The sequence below is a fragment of the Hyperolius riggenbachi genome, chromosome 10 (genome assembly GCF_040937935.1).
Source record: "Hyperolius riggenbachi isolate aHypRig1 chromosome 10, aHypRig1.pri, whole genome shotgun sequence".
In the NCBI taxonomy this organism is placed as follows: Eukaryota; Metazoa; Chordata; class Amphibia; order Anura; family Hyperoliidae; genus Hyperolius; species Hyperolius riggenbachi.
Genome location: NC_090655.1, coordinates 244,060,150 through 244,066,354, shown reverse-complemented (window position 1 = coordinate 244,066,354; position 6,205 = coordinate 244,060,150). Strand labels below are relative to the sequence as shown.

The following is a 6,205-nucleotide window of genomic DNA, read 5'->3' as shown; positions in this document are numbered from 1 at the left end:
ACAGAGAGGCTCCATCGTACACAGAGAGGCTCCATCGTACACAGAGAGGCTGCATCGTACACAGAGAGGCTGCATCGTACACAGAGAGGCTGCATCGTACACAGAGAGGCTGCATCGTACACAGAGAGGCTGCATTATACACTTAGAAGCTGCATTATAAAAGTGAACTGCTTTTTTTTTTCTTTCTTTTTTTGTAAGGATGCAAGTCAGCACGGTCTGAGAGGTCATGCTGGCTGGGACTCCACAGCTGCTGTTAGTGCATCCTGGCTCCAGTCCTTCACAAGGGTTAAATAGCAATGAAGTGGAGGAAGCCAAACGACAGGATGCAGCTTGATGTGCGGTGGAAAGTGACCTTAGGTCACAGCTTGTATGCCAGCCAGGCTATCAGCTCAGGCAGCGGCTCCCTCCATTCAATCGTTTTGCCTGTGTGTCTTACAGCAGCCATGACTTCCCTGCTGCTCTCTATTGCGCAGCTGCTGGCTGCATCTTTCTGATGATGAGACGCACTGTCACCCGGGAGGGAGGAAGTGAGTGATGGCCTGATCACTGCCTAGTACCTACTCCTGTAGTGGTGCAGCCTGGCAGGAGTGCAATACTCACAGACAGTGGCCAAGTTTCCTGCCAGTTATCTGCATAATTCACAAGTGTTACACAGACGTGGATGTGCAAAACATCCATACATGTAATGCAATCAAAACACACTTGTATCTGACCTCGAAGGTGGATTAGGGATGAAAAGTGGTCACAGTGTTTTTGATTGCATCAAATGAGGATCCCCAGTGCAGGGCATAGCATAGGTGAATAGGGGGCATGACCTTGGGCTGGCCCAGAGGTGATCAAAACCTGGAATCCACAGTTCCACAAAATGTTGATAAAAGGTGGAGTGTCCTGGGCGGCCAGGGTGCAATATAAGCAGAAGGAGGCAGGAAACAGCCTCTTTTCAGACATGAGCAAAGTAGTCCCACCCACCCTGCCCAGTGGCGTTCTTACCAGTGGGTGCAGGGGGGTGTGGTGCCCTGGGTGAATGACAGCCAGGTGGGTGTCGCCACGACCTCCCCATAGTTTCAGTCTTGCAGAGCAGGAGGGGAAGAGCAGTGCTAGAAGGAGGGGTGACAGGGACAGGGGAGGGGGGGGGGGGGGGGCGCAGAAGCGGCACATGACGGCGATGCAGCATTCCAGCAGCTAATACGCGGAAGTGAAGTGAGTATTCTCCGCCCGCCCTGCCTGTTTGCTGCCCGCTGCCTCCGCTGTCATTTTGGAGGGGAAGAGAGGCGGGAGGGGGGATATGTCCCCCCTCCCCGCCGCTGTCACCCCTCCTTATAGCTACACTAGGGGGTCCACTATACTAGCTACACTGGGGGGCCACTATACTAGCTACACTAGAGGGGGGCACTATACTAGCTACACTGGGGGCCACTTTACTAGCTACCTTGGGGCCACTATACTAGCTACACTGCGGGGGGGGGGGGCACTATACCACCTATACTGGGGGCAGCTATACGGGGGGCACTATACTAGCTATACGGGGGGCACTATACTAGCTACACTGGGGGCAACTTTACTAGCTACCTTGGGGCCACTATACTAGGGGCCACTATACTAGCTATACAGGAGGCAGCTATACTACTTACACTGTGGGCCACTATACTACCTATCTTGGGGGTAGCTATACTGGGGGCCACTTTACTAGCTACACTGGGGGCAGCTATACTACCTACACTGGGGGCCACTATACTAGCTATACTGGGGGCCACTATACTAGCTCCACTGGGGGCAGCTATACTACTTACACTGTGGGCCACTATACTACCTATCTTGGGGGTAGCTATACTGGGGGCCACTATACTAGCTACACTAGTATAGCTAGTGCACTACCAGTATAGCTAGCAGCACTACCGACATTGGGGGCAGCAGCTATGCTGCCTATCCTGGGGGCAGCTATATTGGGGCAACTATACTACCTTCACTGGGGGCAACTAGCTACCTATACTGGGGGCAGCTATACTACTTACACTGTGGGCCACTATGCTACCTATCTTGGGGGTAGCTACGGTATACTGGGGGCCACTATACTAGCTACACTAGTATAGCTAGTGCACTACCAGTATAGCTAGCAGCACTACCGACATTGGGGGCAGCAGCTATGCTGCCTATCCTGGAGGCAGCTATATTGGGGCAACTATACTACCTTCACTGGGGGCAACTAGCTACCTATACTGGGGGCAATTTGATTACATATACTGGGGCAACTATATTACCTATATAGGGGGCACCTATACCTGGCATTACCTGCCGTGGCGCGCTTAGCACGCCACACTTGCTCCTTTAGTTTTTTTTTTGGGGGGTGTCTTATAATACCCAGCACCGGGTGCCAAATGCCCAAGGTACGCCACTGACCCTCCCCTTACCGTTGCTTGTTGAGTTGTGGCAAGGAACAGATGGTTGTTGGGGCACACAACATTTTCCTAACATATATTCGTGATATCTCTCCACAGTAGAGGTGTCACGAACCCGCGAATTTTGGTTTGCAAACGCGAACTTGCGGAAAAGTTTGCGAATCGGGGAATCATCGCGAACCGCAATAGACTTCAATGAGCAGGCGAACTTTCAAAACTACAAACACTAATTCTGGCCACAAAAGTGATGGGAAAGATGTTTTAAGGGGTCTAACAGCTGGAGGAGGCATGGCGGAGTGGGATACATTCCAAAAGTCCCGGGGAAAATTATGGATTTGACGCACAGCAGGGTTACAATCCCTAAAGGGCAGAAATCACATTGCATTCCTAAATTGGAGGCCTAAAGTGCTTGAAAACATCTTGCGTGTGTATACATGGATCAGGGAGTGTAATTAGTGTACTGCTTCACACTGACAGACCAAACTCACTGTGTAACGCACCCCAAACAGCTGTTTGTGTAGTGATGCCAATGCTGGACTGGTGCACACCATGGCGAGAGTGCAGGTGATCAGTGGTGCTCAGCAGAGCTCGAATATTCGAGTAGCTCGAATATTCGAGCTCTTTTTCAGCTATTCGAGCTCGGTATTCGAGCTCCGAATAGCTGGAGCTATTCGAATGGGCTATCCGAGTACACTCGAATAGCCCATTCACTATTCGAGCTATTCGAGCAACTCGGCGCTATTCGAGCTCGGTACCGAGCTCGAATAGCGTCATAGCCCAGATTGATGTCCTTAGAGCCAATCAGAGGGCTCCCAGGCCCTCTGACGGCAGCCAATCACAGAGGGGGACCCTGGCCAGCCCCTACCCTATAAATAGCGGCCGCCATGTTCCGTTTCTCCATGCTTGCCTGAGACTTGTACAGAGAGAGAGTTGCTCCTTTGTGCTTTGGCTTAGCAAGTGCTCTATTGTGATCATTTACCTAGCGTTTTTGCTCACCTACACCTGCCATATACACCTATATTGTTGTTAGTTAGATAGACATTGTATTTTAGTTAGTAGCTTGTGTGTTACATTAGAGACAGGCAGCTGCTGCAAGCTTACAGGTTTAGGCCTCAGGGGGGCCTTGCCTCTGTGGGCAGCTGTCCTCTGTTTATTTCTCTCATCTATACCAGTATTTCTGCTGTCCTTTACTAATAGTATTGTAGTTATACTGTACTAGGAGTAGGACACTCACTGACTGTCACTGTTTATAGGCTACTAGCTAGCTCCTGCGTGTGTGCACTCACTCACTGTCTGTGTGTACACACACTCTATTTCCTTCTGATTACTGATAGATTATTGTTAGTTAGTTGTACTTACTGTTACTACTTACTCTTACTGTACTAGGAGTCTAGGACACTCAGTCAGACAGTCACTGTGTTCATAGGCTACTAGCTCCTGCGTGCGGTCACTCACTGTCTGAGTGTACACACACCACCCACACTCCATTTCCTTCTGATCGCTGATTGATTATTGTAATTAGTTAGTTCTACTTACTGTTACTACTTACTCTTACTGTACTAGGAGTCTAGGACACTCAGTCACTGTGTTCATAGGCTACTAGCTCCTGCGTGCGGTCACTCACTGTCTGAGTGTACACACACCACCCACACTCCATTTCCTTCTGATCGCTGATTGATTATTGTAATTAGTTAGTTCTACTTACTGTTACTACTTACTCTTACTGTACTAGGAGTCTAGGACACTCAGTCACTGTGTTCATAGGCTACTAGCTCCTGCGTGCGGTCACTCACTGTCTGAGTGTACACACACCACCCACACTCCATTTCCTTCTGATCGCTGATTGATTATTGTAATTAGTTAGTTGTACTTACTGTTACTACTTACTCTTACTGTACTAGGAGTCTAGGACACTCAGTCACTGTGTTCATAGGCTACTAGCTCCTGCGTGCGGTCACTCACTGTCTGAGTGTACACACACCACCCACACTCCATTTCCTTCTGATCGCTGATTGATTATTGTAATTAGTTAGTTCTACTTACTGTTACTACTTACTCTTACTGTACTAGGAGTCTAGGACACTCAGTCACTGTGTTCATAGGCTACTAGCTCCTGCGTGCGGTCACTCACTGTCTGAGTGTACACACACCACCCACACTCCATTTCCTTCTGATCGCTGATTGATTATTGTAATTAGTTAGTTCTACTTACTGTTACTACTTACTCTTACTGTACTAGGAGTCTAGGACACTCAGTCACTGTGTTCATAGGCTACTAGCTCCTGCGTGCGGTCACTCACTGTCTGAGTGTACACACACCACCCACACTCCATTTCCTTCTGATCGCTGATTGATTATTGTAATTAGTTAGTTCTACTTACTGTTACTACTTACTCTTACTGTACTAGGAGTCTAGGACACTCAGTCACTGTGTTCATAGGCTACTAGCTCCTGCGTGCGGTCACTCACTGTCTGAGTGTACACACACCACCCACACTCCATTTCCTTCTGATCGCTGATTGATTATTGTAATTAGTTAGTTGTACTTACTGTTACTACTTACTCTTACTGTACTAGGAGTCTAGGACACTCAGTCACTGTGTTCATAGGCTACTAGCTCCTGCGTGCGGTCACTCACTGTCTGAGTGTACACACACCACCCACACTCCATTTCCTTCTGATCGCTGATTGATTATTGTAATTAGTTAGTTCTACTTACTGTTACTACTTACTCTTACTGTACTAGGAGTCTAGGACACTCAGTCACTGTGTTCATAGGCTACTAGCTCCTGCGTGCGGTCACTCACTGTCTGAGTGTACACACACCACCCACACTCCATTTCCTTCTGATCGCTGATTGATTATTGTAATTAGTTAGTTCTACTTACTGTTACTACTTACTCTTACTGTACTAGGAGTCTAGGACACTCAGTCACTGTGTTCATAGGCTACTAGCTCCTGCGTGCGGTCACTCACTGTCTGAGTGTACACACACCACCCACACTCCATTTCCTTCTGATCGCTGATTGATTATTGTAATTAGTTAGTTCTACTTACTGTTACTACTTACTCTTACTGTACTAGGAGTCTAGGACACTCAGTCACTGTGTTCATAGGCTACTAGCTCCTGCGTGCGTGCACTCACTGTCTGAGTGTACACACACTAAATTTACTTGTGATTACTACTGATTATTGTAACTGCTAGTTGTACTTCCTGACTGTTACTACTTACTTACTGTACTAGGGGACACTCACTCAGTCACCTCACCAACCAACCCACTCCATTAAAGTACCCCACTTTTCACCCGCCCTTTTACAAAACTTTTGTCTATACGCCCAAAACATTTAAGATGTCTGGAAGTGGCAGCCAGCGCGGTTTGGGCAAGGGGAAGGGCAGCAAGGGAATCAGGAGGAGAGGGAGCAGCATTGTGGCAAGCCGCGGCCGCGGGCGCGCCACCATGCACAGTTCCGCAGCAGCAGCAGCAGCGTCAGTGGCTAACATTCCTCCCATAGCCACTGGCCGTGGACGCCTTGGGCGCCGCCCAGCAGGAGCATCTGCAACTCACGCTGCAGAGACACAGCAGCAGCAGCGTGTAGCACCTGCTCCGATTTTCCTCCAGCCGGGTCGGAAACGTCCCATTGAGGAAAAGGATGCAGACACTGTGGTGCAACTCATGACGGAGGATGAGCAGCCCGCCATCAGCTCTGCATCCGAGGCCTCCACCCTCACCACCACCACCACCACCACCCCTGTTCGCAGCAGCCGCCCAGCAGGGTCTGGGGAGGAGGCCAGTTCACCGTCAGTCGCC

General features: G+C 49.4%; 1 protein-coding gene across 1 annotated transcript in view; it reads right to left on the bottom strand.

Moving 5' to 3' along the window:
• The window catches only part of LOC137537023 (uncharacterized), a 213,715-nt gene that overhangs the window by 89,707 nt on the left and 117,803 nt on the right, over nucleotides 1-6,205 (bottom strand). The window lies entirely within an intron of this gene.